General features: G+C 41.2%; 1 protein-coding gene across 1 annotated transcript in view; it reads left to right on the top strand.

Annotated features, from left to right (window-relative positions):
* Positions 1-16396, top strand: part of LINGO2 (leucine rich repeat and Ig domain containing 2) — a 683474-nt gene that overhangs the window by 257734 nt on the left and 409344 nt on the right. Inside the window, exon 3 of the mRNA XM_019555191.1 lies at positions 7650-7733. The gene's annotated coding sequence lies outside the window, so the exon portion shown is untranslated. The remainder of the gene's footprint in view (positions 1-7649; positions 7734-16396) is intronic.

The raw sequence follows: 16396 nt of genomic DNA, 5'->3' as shown, positions 1-16396 counted from the left end.
AAGTGGTGCTGGCTCCTACCCTGGGGGTCTTTAAGAGGAGGCTAGATATACACCTTGCTGGGGTTGTTTGACCCCAGTACTCTTTCCTGCCATGGAAGGGGGTCAGACTAGATGTTCTACTCAGGTCCCTCCTGACCCTAGAAACTATGAAACTATGTGCCCCCTGCCCAGCTGTCTGGGCAGCTATTGCCCCATGGTCCCCCCGCACTCATCCAGCCCCCTGACCCCTTACGCACCAGGACTGGAGCCCTGGTGCTGAACATGCTGCCTAACCGGCTGCATGTTTCAGCACCAGGGCAAGGGGCCAACCACAGAGACGATCTGGCAGCCAGAGCATCTCTGTGGAGGACCCAGCCTCAGTTTGCCCTGGGCACGGTCCAGGACTGTGCCCTGCCCTGCTATTTTAAACTTTGATTTTTTTTTAGACCCCTGGATATCCAGGGCTCTAACTTTCCATGCAGGAACATTTTTTCCTTCCCGCATGTGCCTCTTGCCCCGCCTCAAATGGGGGTTGAGACGGGGCAGGAGGCACATGCACGCTCATCTGGATGCGACCATTCTCTTTATTCAAATGGATTTTTAAAAGTTTTTTTTCCTATTTATTTAATTTTTTTGTCTTTGATTTTAGTAATTTCCCCTTTATGCGTACTTTTCCTGACTTCTACAGTGTAGTTTCTTTGCTGATTGGTCCCTTTTTCCCATTTCCTGTGAGCTGTCTGCTTATTCCTGATACTCTTTTTCAGCGTAGTAATTCAGCAGGTCTGGGTCCCTTCCCTAAAAGCTTTTCCCCTTTCCTGGATGCATGCAGCAGCAGGAGCCCTTCCTCCATCCCCAGACATGCCACTCATGGCTCTGTCCCATGGCCCACCCTGGCTGTACAGCACCTGCCCCATCCCCAGCTCCAGCACAGCCCCGCTCTCCCTCGCTGCTGGAGCATTGATCTGCTGCCCCACACCCCTTCCATCACAACAGACATACCAGCTGGACCTGGCTGCTCTCCATGCTGTGGGGCTGTGCTCCTGACTGCCTGCGTGCTGCACTGCAGCTGCACGCATGCACAGGGCATTTACTGGCAACATGATTAGCCACATCAGCCAAAAACAGCTGATTGCCAATACTGTCGATTTCCCTTATATCAGTACTGATCCAATATGGGACCAATGTATTGGTGCACCTGTAGTACAAATCTGTTTTTGTTTGTCTTTCCACTTAATTTGATTGAATCAATACCATAATTACTTATCCAAGGTTACTTTCTAAAGTAGCCTCACCATGTACTAGAACCAGTCATCTCTACTGAGCAGTTTTGTTGGTTTCAGTTGTATGCTTCCTTTTTGATTAGTGAAAAGCATGAGTAGGAATTGTACCATTGTCCTTCATACACAGGCTAGTCCAAAGACTTTGGAGTGACCCAAGGATGAGCAAGGGAAGAAACTGTGCTCAGCAACCACAGTTTTCTTCCTTCTCCCCCTGCACAGGCCTTACTAAGCTCAACTACAATGGCCTGCACAATATGATCTGAAGTGGCCTGCTAGTTTGGTCTTCTTTCCCACTCCCCTGCACTGGAGTGGACACATGACCCTAAGAGGTCCAGTTTTCCCTACATAGGAGGTGTTACGGAAGTGTTCTGATTGCCCTAAATCCTGTTCCCTGCCCTGGGGTGAGTATGCCGCTAAAGTCACAGTGTAGCTTTTTGAAATCAGTTGGACTTTTTTGCACTATAAGATTAAGTAAGGTTGGCAGATTTAGGTTACGTGTGTTAAACTGGTAGCCTGTGAATCATTTTTAATCATCAAATAATACTTAAAATATCACAAAATGCAAATGTTAAGGAAAAGATAAGGGAAAAGGGAGCAGGCAGAAGAAAGTGTCAAGTCACTTGCTCATCCGTAAGTTCAAGTGCTGAATTTTGAGGCATATAAATATTTTAAGATGACATTTCAAAGGCTGCCTCTCCCTCACTCCCACATCCTTAAAAACAACAAGAAGAATTAAATTGCATCCCAAATGCTTTCATTTGCTATCCAATTCCAGAAGTTGCTTTATTTGTTTTTCCCCCTCCACCCATTCTTTTCAAATATTACCTCCATTTCACAAACCACAAGACATTTTTTTCTTCTTCTTTTAGCCGGAAATATTTGATCATTTTCTGGATGAAAATAGGTCATCAGCCATTGGTTTATAAATAAAATCATCACTGTTGAGATACTTTTTTAAAAAGTGGGTTTGGAATTATTTAATTATTTTCAAATAGGTAAAGTTAATGGCAAGTGCAGTGAGCTGTATTAAGTATTCAATAATCAAGACCAGGGCAACAAAATTATAAATTAAGAACTTGGCATAGTTGGGAGTTTCTAGCTGAAGAGATGCTCTTTGAAGAGCCAAAAAGTTGGGTAGAGAAGTTGTTCAAGTAAACTAAGGTAAACAGAAATTTAAGAAGCATAAGGCCAGTTATTTTCACTGGAAACCATGTACCCCCTGCCTTCTCTCTCCCCCAGTCCTCATTCCATATTTCTGAATTAAAATTGTGTGCCATACACAGATGAATTCCATTACTGTACTTTCATTGAATGGTAGTGACCCCCAGACTCCTGCTTGATAAGGAAGGAAACAATCGAGTAATTATTCTCCCCAGATGGACAGCATGGTGCTACCTGCATGCTACTAATAAATCCCTGGTTTGAGTACTTGCTCTGTAAAGCAATCACTTCCTCCTCAAATAAATGATCAAGCAAAAGTACATCAAAAAATAAATAATAAATGTTTGTTTTAAAAATGGATATTGAAAATGCCATTAAACTGACAGAAATGAAGGATGTCCCTTTCTCATAAATTCTTCTTGGGCCAGTTAACACAATAGGTATGCATGGAGGAATATAAAATTGTTCTTTCATACTTGTAAGCATGCATGTCTCCTTGCTTGCTTCTGTGTGTCCTTCCTAGGACCATGTTCCCTCCCTTACACCAGGTGTACAGATGAAGGGGTAGAAAGGCCCTTACTATGTGTTTGTATGTAGTCAGCCACAACATAGCCCTTAGATTTCCTGTGCCTCTCAATTCATCTTTGAATCTGGCCTATAGTCCTGGGAGATAGCTTATTCAGTTCTTAAGACAATTTCAGGAAATGTTGAGAATCTCCATGTATAACTTTGGTGAGCCCTCATGGGTATCATGAATAGAATGTTGTATTTAACAGGAACATATTACGCTTAACAACTATATTCCTTAGCCTCCTAAAATATTAAAATAAGACAAAGTTTGTAGAATTATGTGGAAAGTATCCTGTGTCCCTGATTAATACTGATAGTAAAATATTAGCAAAGACAGGCTTGAAACATACTGGAAATCATTCTTCCAGATTTGATGTATTCCCACTAAGGAGATTTTTATTAAAAATTGATGCCTATAAAAAACACCCTATTATTCATTAGCCTTATAAATATCAATCATTATAATAAGGATAAAAAGCTACTATGCTTCATGTGAGAATAGCTGTGCAGGAACAGCTATCCTTTAGATCAGATAAATTTGGTCTGGGGCAAAATTTAAATTGAGTTGTTTTTGTATCTAGAAATAGAAGTAGCAACATCTACAGACAGAAAGGTGTCCAAAGCACTATCAGCATAAAGTTGTAGGAAATAGGTGGTCTCCTCTCACCACCTGCATGTTTAATTTTGCATTCAAATTGTGGAGCAGTAAGGCAAACTTTTGTTTCTGAGAGTGAATTTAGGAGTGAGGGAGCGAGCAAGCATTCCTTTATAATTGTTCTAATCTATATAAGGTAAGTATTAAATTAATAGCACTTAGAAATTTATACTCCTTTTATTTGTAAAATTGTATTTGTAAAATTAAATAGCAAAATATCTTAAATAAGGTCAAATTAATTAATCTGATAGCCACATCATGTAGGCCAGTTATTGCCTTTGCAGTAAGTATATAGCTGTAATACAGTCACCTATAGCCATCAGAGGATTTCTTTCATGTTAGGAAAATTCCTGTTGGGCCAGGAAGGAGCTGGGCCACTGCTTCCCCCACTGCTTTATGGTATGTAAGGACAGGGGAAAAGGAATAGCAAAGCTCTGTTCCGCTACACCTATCCTCCATGAGGGTAGGTCTTGTTACAAACCCTAAGCTATGTCTATACTACAATCACAGCAAAGAGAAGAACTTTTAAATGTACATTTTATAGGAGAGGCAATATTAGAACTGAAAATGCTTGATAGAATGAATACATGTGAGAAATGGATAGATTCCCCCCTACCCCCAAAAATACAGTAAATTCTTTATTAAGGGCTAGACTGTATACCTCTATACTGTGTGCATAAATACTCTTGATTAAGCCTCTGAGTAGTCTCATCCCAGTGACTTATGCATCTACCCACTACAACTGAAGAAATTGCACAATCCAGCTCTTGAGAAGGAGGCAGCCATTCATGCTTGCTTCACACTAGGTTATGCTACATTTACTCACAGTGAGTGGTAGATTTGAAATCAGTGGTATTGCTCAAAAAGTAAAGTACTACTTTCCATGAGGAAGGGTAGCAGAATCTAGTTGCTGATGATGCAAGGTTAATATGGTGCCTCACTGCCACATCCAGCTTTCTTGAGGAACTATTATTCTCTATCTAATCAAGATAGCAACAAAATAGATATTTCTTATTTTTACTTCAACGTACTACAATGGTTCCTTCAGTGAAGCTTTTGGTGTTACAGAGAGATAAATCTGCCATCCTGTGTATGAATGGCACAGTATTATGCTGGGATAATTTATGACAAATTGAGCCTTTTTGTTCACAGAAAAGTTCACATCAGGACCAAAACACACTGAAAGAGGGAAGCAATCGCTGTTTGGGGATTTTAAAAAACAGACAACGGCTTTTACTTGAACAATGATTATAGGTTCAAGATTTGGATAGTTCAAACTATGCTACTTTTATGGTCCTATTTCCAGGAAATTTGAACTCACCATTGTATCTAATATATGTTTCCTCATAATACCCTTGTAAAGTAGAGTGATATTCCTATAGCCATTTTACTGATGGAATATTGAGATGTAAATTGGCTAAAGTCTAAGGGACCTGAGCATTGCAATTCTTACCATTACAGCATCTAACTTGTAGTACTTGCCTACAGGAGATAGATGCCTAAGTTTGCTATACAGCACATGGAAGGTCCTAGATGTTTCTGTGGAATTTACAACTCCAGCCTGCTGAGCAGGAGGGATATTTAAGCTACCACTAGAAATGCTGATTAAAGCAACGAATCTTCATTATAAAAGTGTTGTCTTCTAATTATGCATCTAAGCTGCTCTTTGCAGGGGTGACTGGTGCCTTCTGAATCAGGGGTGGCATTTGCCACCCACCCCTGGCATCCAGTCAGCGACCGGGGGAAGGTCCCCATGGCTGGTCATGTGCACTGACCCAGAAGCAGTGTTCCCTCTAAGCTGGCTCTAAGAGAGAACACTGCTTGGAAGAGCCTGGGATGTGCCTGGAAGTGCCAGCAACACTTCTTCTGGCACCCCCACTCCCCAGCTGACGCTTTTTGGGGGGGCACCAGTGCTCCTGCTTGACCCCCCACCTGCTGCCTAAGCATGGAACACTGGCCATGAGGGGGTGCACAGTGCTTTCAGGGTGTGCATTTCCACCCCCGTGCACCCACTACACATTGCAACTGGCTCTTTGGAAACCTAGGAGAAGTTCTTTCTTCAGAGGCCCTGGCCCCTTAAGTGACTTGCCCAGGGTTACACAGGAAGTCTCTTTCAGGGTAGCAAATTGAACCTAGGTCTCCATAGTTCAATGTTAGTGACTTCAGTACTATATCTGTTTCTTCCCACTTTTTCCAGCATTTCCAGATCAAAAGTAATTAAAGTTAACACATCTTTTCCATTTAATATGCTAAGCACCTTTAAACAGATCCTCAGATCACTCTGGAAAATCATATTGGCTGGGGTTTTGAAAAGTGGCCAGTAATTTGGGATAGCTTGTTATTTGGGTGACCAACTGGAGGTTGGATTTTGTCCACCCTATAAATTCTAAAAACCATGTTCTTACAAGAAAAAGGGGCATCCAAAAGCAGAGATGCCTGTAATTGCTAATAATTTTTTAGAAGCTTTGTAATATATATCTTTTACTTTCTCTGCTTAAGAGCATGCTTACATTTGTAAAAAATTGGAGGCAGCTGCTGCTCCAGATACATACGTGGAAGCTCCTTCTGACTTTCTATGGAAATACCTGAATCTTTAACCCTTAGCATGGTATAATTTTAACTATCAAGAAAATGGGAATAAAAATGGAATATTCCCAAAAGGCCAAGGATTTTTAGCAAGCAATCTCCTTCCTCAAATTTCAGCCCCCCCAATGTTTTGGGGTTTTTTATAGTTGATCAAACTCTAAGCCTTTTTATCCCAGAATAGAAATGGCCATTTCAGGAGAAAAATAACCTGGGAATAACTAGGGTTAATCTGTCCCAAGAGAGTTTCTTCTGGGACAGAGACTGTCTTTACATCCTGGCATTTCTCAGAATAGAATATAGACCCCAAAATCTCTCCCCCCACCCCCACCCACACACATACCTCCCACCCAGGGAGATAGCGTGTTGCTGTCTGGGCTCTGCTGTTCCAAAAGGGAGAACACCCCGCCTTCATAATCCCAATAAACACAAGCTGAGCATGGGCAATCTGGGTCAGCCAATCAGGGTTGCCTGGTGCAGTGCTACCATCTGTCACTAGGCAGACTAAGGGGACTTATAGAGCGCTGCTGAGATGTATGCATGGGGCCACCTGCCCCATCCCCTCCAGCTACACAGAGCCAGCACTATAAGCTCTCCACACTTCAGGGCTTCAGCATACAAATATCTGTACAAGTGACTCTGAGTAAGTTTTTCTACCAGGAAAATAAACCTCAAAAAATTCTCTCAGATTATTTGAATGTGTGTATACATCCAGACAAGGTTCTTTGGGTGAAACTGATACCTTTTATTAAACCAACTTAAATAGTAGGAAAACAGTTTTAAGCAAGCTTTCAGGTTCAAAAACCCTTCATCAGGCTGAGGAAGTTTCAGCAGTTGGTGTTAAAAAATGTATTTTCCAACTATTTAAGTTGGTCTAATAAAAGATATCAGACTCACCCAAAGAACCTTGTCTGCCTGTGTCCTTAGACCAGCACGGCTACAACCTACACCCCTGTAAATATCCAGAGAGTCATCTGTTTTCAAAGTCCTTCCTCAGAATGAAGGGTCCTTATTCAGAAGGTACAAAACAAGAATAAGAGCTTGTAAGGTATAGAAAAGAACTGGGACATCCAAGTTCACATTTGTTCTCATAATTTATATCCATACATAAAATGTCAGGTCTCACCATTTGCTGTTTAAGAGTACAAAAGTTCTGAAGCTTCCCTTATTATTTCATAAAATTGGTAAAGGAAGGACAGCTAAGGAGGCATATTATGTAACTTTAACAAATTGCACTTTACTATTTGACGAGTGCTTAAGGGCACTTCTTAAGATGCGCTATGTACTCCATCTCACAAATTTAAAAATAATGAAAGAACAACATGAGATGTTATTTTAATGCACCAAAAGATTTCTGACCCAGATACCCAAGTTATTTTCTCTAAAGATTTGAATGCCATCCTTTTTTTATTTTTAATCAGGCTGATAAGAAGATGTATATTCTACAACTCTGAAGAAGAGGAAGAACTCTACCAGAAGGATGTGTGATGCACAGTTTCAATCTGGTAGGTTCCTATTACTGTTTTGCTGATGGTGATTTTTTTACACCATCAGTCTCACTTAGGCTTAAAGCAACCTCTTAGTAGTTATAATTATTTCTTTCCCAGTAGTGTCAGATTTCTATTTTATCCTTGAGAAAAATACTGGCCTCCATTATAACAAAATATAAATATTCTAGTTTGACTGCTAGCTCAGCTACTATGTAGAGATTCATTTATAGAATTGACTTTTAGTTCCTTGCCCAGTTAGAGAAAGAAGTTGATTTGATCAGGAAAATGGTTTTCTTTGCAAACTTTTCTCAAGCTATCAGAAAATTCTTATCCTAATCTAGGATGGGAGAAGTTGAACAAAAACCTGTGGAAAAAATGCCGTTTAGGGTAAATTAAACTGTTTCATATTGATATTAGCCTTTTTAAAAAGTCCCCAACAATTTCTAGTATGAACTTAAATTTTGCATTAGGTTAAACTGGAAAATGAGAAGTTATTTATGAACTGCTGTTTTATGATGTATTTGGTGAGTGTGGGGAGCACTGTCACAAAACTTCCAATGGATTGTAGAAGAAAAGACTGCTGTTTCATTCTAGTTCTGAACTCATGTTACAGTTATATATGCAACTTCTAGCTAAAAAGGTGTAGTATTGGGAAGTTCTAAGAAAGCTGAAGAAATTAAAAGAGAAAGTGGAGAGGATGTAGCAAGCTAATGAATTGGAATTTTGTTCCTTATAATATGAAACAGCTAGTATCAGGGCATTGGACCATGGGACGCACAGGTGGCATTCCTTTCCGTCTAAAAGGGATACACAAAAATGGCAAAGGTGTCAGCCAGCAGATGTTCAATCCTGTGCCTGTAAACCTCTGTCAACTTCACTTTCACTTGCCCTGCCCTTTTTACCAACATCATATTGTTGGTAAAAAGAGAATCTAACATTTTGTGAGAAGGCCTGCTAAAAAATATGAGTTGTAGGATAAGGGTGACAGATCAGATGAGTCTGTGTGTATGACTCTGTTATAGTAGACATAGGCATAGATCAAAGTAAAGGAACGTAAGGGCTCTGTTAGCAATAAGGACAGCAACTCCTCTACCGTCAACGATTTAGCAGGGTCCTAAATATTACATCGATAAAGGTAACATCTGCTAGGCCTCTTGTTTCCTTAACAAAAACCTGGCAGAACTCTCTTGCTCCTTTTCATCTTTATGGTCCACAACTTTGGGTGAGTGTGCTGTTGGTCAGAATCCCTGCTGGCTGTCAGCCATCATTCTCTGCCAAGCATAAATGTTGCCCTCCTAATAACCTACTTGTTGTCCTTGCTATGTCTGTTTAGGGAGGCATTTCCTGTGCAGCGACTGTTCTGTACTCACCCTACTGTGATTCTTGTACCAGGATCTGATGCTGCATTGCTGAAGCAGCTTTTCATAAAAGCCTGTCTTCCATTTATATCTGCTGAAAGCAACCAAATTTTGGAGCATTTGCCCCCACCATTTTGGTGCCTGATTCAGACAGTTGTGTTTTAGCCTTGTTTTCAAATAGTACCAGGTCCAGAGTTTGAAACCAGCTTTTCTCAATGTAGCCTCTTTGATTATATTGGCACTTAGGTCTCACTCAGACAGCCTTACAGAAGCATGTCCTTTAGTGAATATTGATGTTGGTGAATCCCAAATTCCTTTTCAGTTCTTCTGCATGTTTTGCCTTTATCAGCATAGTATCTGTAGAGAAACGGAGAGAACTCAGTAGATTCAAATCCCAAAAGCCTGTCAGAAAAATGACTAATGCCAACCACCGTGTTCATTGACTGCTCCAGTGTTAGACACCAGGTGCCACGTGCACCTAGAAACTGGCAACACCATTAATCAAAAGGAACTCTTTCATGTCTCCCAGAGAGAGTCTGTTCAGCATGGTGCAAATCTACCTGGAGTGCTGAGAGAAAACAGCACTAGCAAGGGCACTGACTCATCCCTTGTCCCCCTGTTGAAGAGGAGTGGGGAACAGAGATCACAACTGAAGTACTCTGCCTGTTCTAGTCATATCCCATGACTCCTGACAGCTTTGTATGAAGATCCCTAGATGGTCTTCTATGGTATTTCTGTATTGAACGAGGTGGCGATTCTTCTGTCTCATATAATTGCACGTGACTAGGAGGCAATAAAAGTCACAGAACCAGGTTGGAAGCATTCATCCTCCCCTGTGTCAGCTGGCAGTGAGGTGTTCAGTGCAATAAAACCTATACATGGCCCCTGCTTTCAGTGCAAATTCAGGTCTTGATCCTCCAATTTCCTGCTTCTCTTTCAGATATATAATTTTTTTGGGGGGGAAAGAAGAAAAAACATCCTTTGTCCACCTGCTTGAACTTTTGTATTTCTTGCTGGCTGCAGTTGTACATACACCTTTTCTATTTCCTAGATGCTGGGTCTTCCTAAAAGCATCTTGCTCCCCAGAAAGGCCATAACTAGAGTGGGTAACCAGGAACTAGCCCCATCAACAAATTGGCTGGGAGGCAGGTAGGGAAACTGCCACTGTCCTGCCCCCTGTGCCACCACCAGCATCCTGTGGTGAGACAGAAGTGCCATGTTTCCTCTGGTGAGTATACAGCATAGATGATATCCTTGGAAAATACTTCCCTTCTAACGCTGTTTCTCAGAAGAGATCAGTTTGTAGGATTCCCACTCACACATCTATTTCTCCTTTGGAATTTGGAAGTTCCCTTTTTGAGTTATTTCAGGGTTTCCTTTTTTCTGTTGATCTTGAATTGGCTTATCCTTCTGGGAACTTATTTCACAGAAAATGAGAAGGAACTGACTGCAACATTCAGAGGAGAGCACTTATACTTGGCAGAAGTGGCACAGTAGCTACTGCTGCCCTCAAGGGTAAAACAAAAATAAGAGCTAAGGGAGTTCTGTCAGCCTTGCACTAAGGAACTGAGAGCCAGAAGTGAAAATCCTGTGCAGATACTGTCCTCAGAAAAACAGAACAACACGGTAAGTCATTACCCTTTCATATTTTCATGCATTTTAGAAACTACAAAACAACATAACCTTTTAGCACAATTACAAATAAATAATTTTGGTAAATAATTATTAGAGTTAGTAATAACAATAGGCAGTAATGGGTATAGCTAGAATTCTGTGAATGGCAGACTTTATTCCAAAATACTTCTTATGACTCCCTCTTAGTGCAGTATAGCTGTGCAGTGATCATTCCTCTGCGCTGCATGTAACAGGAACAATTATACTGTAAAAAAAAATAATCCAAATAATTTGCCTTTACCCAAATCCTTCCCTAGTTTTCCTAGCTTTTTGGAGGGTGAACAGGACTTTTGCCATTTATTCCATTTTATATTGGGAAAAAATATTTCCAGCCACACCCAGTCCTTTGCAAATCAGACTGATCCTGGCTTGCCAATTTCCATTTATGATGGAATGGTCTCAAACCTGTACTGATTTAGAGAGTACCATTTTCCCATTTTTCATGTCCCTTCTATCCAAAACTCTAAATTTTCTACCCGTTTCTCTAACTGAAGGCACCTCACTAGAGGCAGTCATTTCAGCTGAAAGTGTGATTTTCAGCCTTAATGAGGCATTTCCACAGTCCCTGGCCTGAGGGAAGTGGCCTGCATAGCTTATTGCACAGCAGATGGTAGGCCTTGCGTTCACACAGATTTGCATGGGTTTAGTAAAACTGATGAATCTCCCTTTGCTCCCATTTATTTCAGTTTTAGAAGTTGTGATTTTGGTTTGCTTCTAAACGAGTTAAGCTGACTTTAAAATAAGACTAGTTTAAGGTGAAATAAGAGTTTCCACACAGCTTTTTGCATCAGTATTAACTAAACTGGTTACTACCCCAATGCATTTCTGTTTGCAGATTGGCTTAGAAATATTCTTCCTATGTATTCTATAACATGTTTGTTATTAGATAATTCATTTAAGGTCTCAGGAAGTACTCTAGCTACATGACATGTAGCCTAGGTTCAGAGTTTAAGAAAAGCAATTTGAATGTACTATGTGAAGATTATTTTGTAGAAAACTTGCACATTTGAACTTAACAGCTCTGCAATTTTTAAGATAGTTCATACTAACTATTTGTTATATTTTACATTATGTTCTTTTTGCAGTAAAATGGGAAAACATTATTGTTCTTCAGGTAACCTTTTTTCCCCTCAAATGTACTGTAATTTCAACAGGAAAAAAATGGAAAAGATGCATGCGTTTGGGGTTTTAACAACCTCAGCCAAAATGCACTAGTGTAAATCTTGCTCTTGTGGGGAAAATGGCTTCTATATTAACACTTGGTCACTTCCTTTATGTTTTTTTTTTCTATAAGCAAACATAACAGCATGGCTTGGAAACGCATACCTCTTTTCAAGGGATATAATTTAGATTAAGTTAAAAATGCTTTACATTCAAAATAAAGATTTGTGGATTTAAAGTTGTATCGACAGTATATTCCTCCAAGGAAAAATTACCACAGACCTTTTGAGTTTCCTGCATAAACGTTTTTGTTATAAGTCCCTCATTTTTCCAATGTCCCTGATGTTTGTCAGACAGTGCCCTCCACTTGGGCCCTATCATGTTAGAAATATTTGTAAAACTGTCAGAAGTATATGGGCAAGTAGGAACATTGTGATCTGCATGGCCACAGAGAACTTCACAAAGATTAAGAATGTAAGTCTTCTAGGTCTAGCTCAAGCTGAAGGGAAAACTGTTAGCTAAAATCTGAATAGAGATGCTGTTTAACAACCTGAGTGGTATTAATTCACTCCAGTAGAAGGCACCAATAACCATGCAGAATAGCCAGTTCATTATGCTATTAATGCAGACATAAGGCCATATTTTGTCATAAGAACATATAAGCTCCAATAAGGAAGGACTCAGTCCCTCAAGGTTTTGGCACCCACTTTCAGGCCATCAGGAAATAATAGTGTGCCAGGCTGGAGGCCAGCTGGAATTGATAGCCCACTAGTGAGAGAGGAGCCATAGCTATAAGAAGACTTACAAACTTCACCAGGAAGTGCTGAAGGAGGAGAGGTCAGGCTGCTGCACTCGGGTGAAGTCCAGAGATAAAATTGTCCCTCTCCTAAGGTCTGGGGGAGGTAAGTAGCCACTCTTAGTGCCCCATTAAATTCTGTGAGTGTGCTGGTAGTACAGAACACTATGCTTGAAGAAAAGTGGCAGCATTTCTCTGAGGTGGGAGAGTGTCCCCTTTTAGAAATAGGGAAATTGAGGCAAAAAGAATTTAGTAAGTCGCCATAGGAATGCAGTTGCAGCTGAGATCAGAGCTCTAGAGCTCCTTGCTCCTTTGGTGAAGAATGAGCAGTTTTGAATTTTGACTTGTATGGAAATCTGAGACACATGCTTCCATCTCGTAACTACAGGCATAATCCAGGCCATAATATATTCAGTGGATTAACTGCAGTGGGATAAATAATCTGTGGGCACTTTTACCTATTCATTAACACACTTTAGGTAATACTCATTAAATCTAGTACTTCTTCGTGTCTATACATGAGCAGCAAGGCTGCTCTGATGTGCTGGAATTCCAGCACATTGGAGCAGACTCGATTAATCTGCTCCAATGCAGATTAATCGAGTCTGCTAAAGCATGGCAGTTGGTGTGCTCCAGCAGCTTCCTGCATCTCGTGCATTAGCATCCCCATGCTTAAAACAAACATCAGCTACACTTGAACTAAAACTCATAGAACAAGCTTTAGTTCAAGTGCCCCCATTGCCATTTTTAAGTGTGGAAACATGATGCTGATACTTGACACACTGTGGCACTTTAATTACACTGGCTGTTGGAGCCACTGTAATTAAAGGGCCATCCCCCACCCCCAAAGCATGTGTAAAAGTGTTTTGTGAGGTACTGGAAAAATGTTCATTAGCTTATTTTAATGCAGATTAGCTAAAGAGCACTTTTAATGATGCTTTAATGCACATTAAATCACACATGTAGTTGCACCCTGTGATACTGTTTATCTGTTTCTTGACATAATAGCGTTCAGTTAATATTAAGTAGAAGGAGCTGATGGTACAGGGTGAGGGGAAACTAATTGACCTTATGCTCAGAGGAGCTTTGTAAAATTTGAACCAGCAACAGTTTGTGTTCATATTGATATGAGTCTATAGAAAAGCATTTTGCACAGCTTGAGTGACCTTTGGAGAGGTAGACATTGAGGGTAGCTAATTGATCTAAAAAGCCAGGTGCCTCCTCTTAAAGTAAAAGACTGGAAGTGTCCTTGTCAAGAAAGGCCTGGTAGCATAGATAAAGAACAATAATTAAAAAGGAAGTCAAAGCAGCAACTTGAAGGTCAAGAAACTTTCTTGTTCAATATGTTTATTTTGCCAGACTAGGAACCCTGGTAGAAATCATAGATTTCCTCTACAGGGAGGAACTTTTAGAACAGTAGCAGTATGCAATTAACAGCATGAGGGAAAATAAAAAACCTAGCTTATATCACAGACATTTAATATTTGCATTTAAAATGGAAGTGAAAGCAGAAAGAGAGAGAAAAGCCAGATAAAGGGAAAGAGACTTGCTTGCTGTCTTAATGGAATTTAAGTTAAGAGGAAAGAAATACATGATGGATTCAGTTGTGGAAATATCAAAGAGGTTTTAATGCATGGTTTGACAGTGTGGGGGATGGAAGAGATATGGCCAGATAGTCAAATGACTTCAGCCTATTGGGTGCTTATTTTTATTTAAAAATCTGGCAATAGGTATTAAAATGGGAGCTGCTGAATGCTTAAAACTCTTCTGAAGGCCTGATCCTAAATGATTTGCTTCAGTTCTCATATATTGAGTGCTGTTTCTATAAGCATCCTATGCAGTGAGCAGGGAACTGGACCAAGATTTCCAGAGGTTTACTTTGGAAAGGATCTATAGGCCAATCTTTGGACATTTATAGATGTGCTCCAGGAGCTGGGGGCAGGGTGCTTTAAACAGAGCAGCTCCAAGAGCACATTGTAATTACAGTGCATTGGAGCAGCCTCATGTACGTATATAGGCATCCTTTGTTACTATACAGCAATCCTGCACAACAATAGGTCTGTGACATTTAGGCCAGGTACAGACTTTACAGTTTTACTGATATAAGCAATCAGAAATTGATCTGTACCCAAAACAGAACAGAAGTTCAGCACACATAATAAAAATGGCAGAACCGAGTCTAAGATGATCTGGACTAATGCGCACTCAAACTTAATCGATTTAGGTTAGATGAGTGAATCGAACTTGTGTACCAGATCCCCTATAGATTCAAGTTAGGTCACTGTCTGCCAACATCCCAGGCTCCTTTGTGGCTCCCTGGTTCCACCTCCCCCTCTTAGGGAGGCATGCTAGCACTCAGTCTGCACTCAGCTACTCTAGCTGAGCGCTCAGCGGTCCCTGCCCCTGAGTTCTCATAGAGCCGAGTCAGCACAGACCCTTTCCACAGCCATGCCTCCTGCCTCTGGCCATCTCTCAGCAGCAAGCAGGCAAGTGGGGCATGGCGGGGTATATGGGGTGGCACAGAGAGGGTGGCATCTATTTCCCCCGCACAGGCACTGAGATTTGGGTACCTGTGTCCCCAGACCATGCTCCCCATCATGAAGCACTCCATGGTATACTCACAGACTTGACACAGAGCCCAGGAGAACCCCCACAAGCAGGAGCAGCCAAACAGAGCCCAACCAGGCTGCTGGGCAGCCATGAGCAGGCATCCCACTGCTGCCTGGCTGCAGCTGACAGATGACATGGCAGGGTGGGAAGCCTGTTTGTGCCTGCCCAGTGGCCAGGTCAGGCTTGATAGGACTGTGCCCACTCATAGAGGCTCTCCTGGGTTTCCTGTTAGGTCTGTGCTGCCTGATGGGGTACAGGGGCACAGCCTGGGGATGTGGATATCTAGGTCCCAGGGCTCAAGCAGGGATTCCTTGTGCCTCACTTCCTCTCCTTCCTGCTGCCTCTCTGCAGCTGACAGATGCCGGTCACTGGCAGGTGATGTGGCAGGGCTGTGAGGGAGCTCACCCATGTCTGGCAGCTAATCAGGGGTGTCCCAGGCACCTGGTTGCACGTGGCAGCTGGTAGGGTTTGCTAGAAGCCTCCCCTGAATCTGCTGGCCTCAGTCAATGCAGGCAGCCTGCATACCCAGTTCCCTTAGACCACTTACAGAAACACAGGTAGGTTAGACTGATTCTGACTTGGGCTTTTTGGGTGTCTGTACCTAGCCTTAAATTGGCCAGTAGGTCTTTGCTAGTTTAACATATCCATTAAGAGAACACAAAACAAAAAATGAAAAGCAATTAACTTGTCCAACTGGAGATACAATTCCTTCATTTGTAACACCAAATAGGAATGTTAAAACAAGGTTCCAAACAATTATTCATCCCTGGTATAAACTTGACTGACTCCATTGGAATGCATCAGGGAGACATTTGGCCAATTACCATTTAAAGCAAACAGGAAATAAGTAGTTTGAAACAAACACCCCATGATGTGACAAATCACTGAAAAGAATATGCACTGATCTTAAAACTGATGTTGTGCAACAGGTCATTCAATACCAAACCTTTTTCATTTAAGAAATGTGTAGAACATGTTTCTAAATAACCACTTAAGATGTTATTTTGCTATGTACTGTAGAATCTCTCTAAATTCAAACACTTTTCTTTTCATTTTCTCTCTGTCTAAATGAGTATTAC

Source organism: Crocodylus porosus, unplaced genomic scaffold, assembly GCF_001723895.1.
Source record: "Crocodylus porosus isolate Cpor-Errol unplaced genomic scaffold, CroPor_comp1, whole genome shotgun sequence".
In the NCBI taxonomy this organism is placed as follows: Eukaryota; Metazoa; Chordata; order Crocodylia; family Crocodylidae; genus Crocodylus; species Crocodylus porosus.
This window is presented reverse-complemented; position numbering and strand designations above follow the sequence as displayed.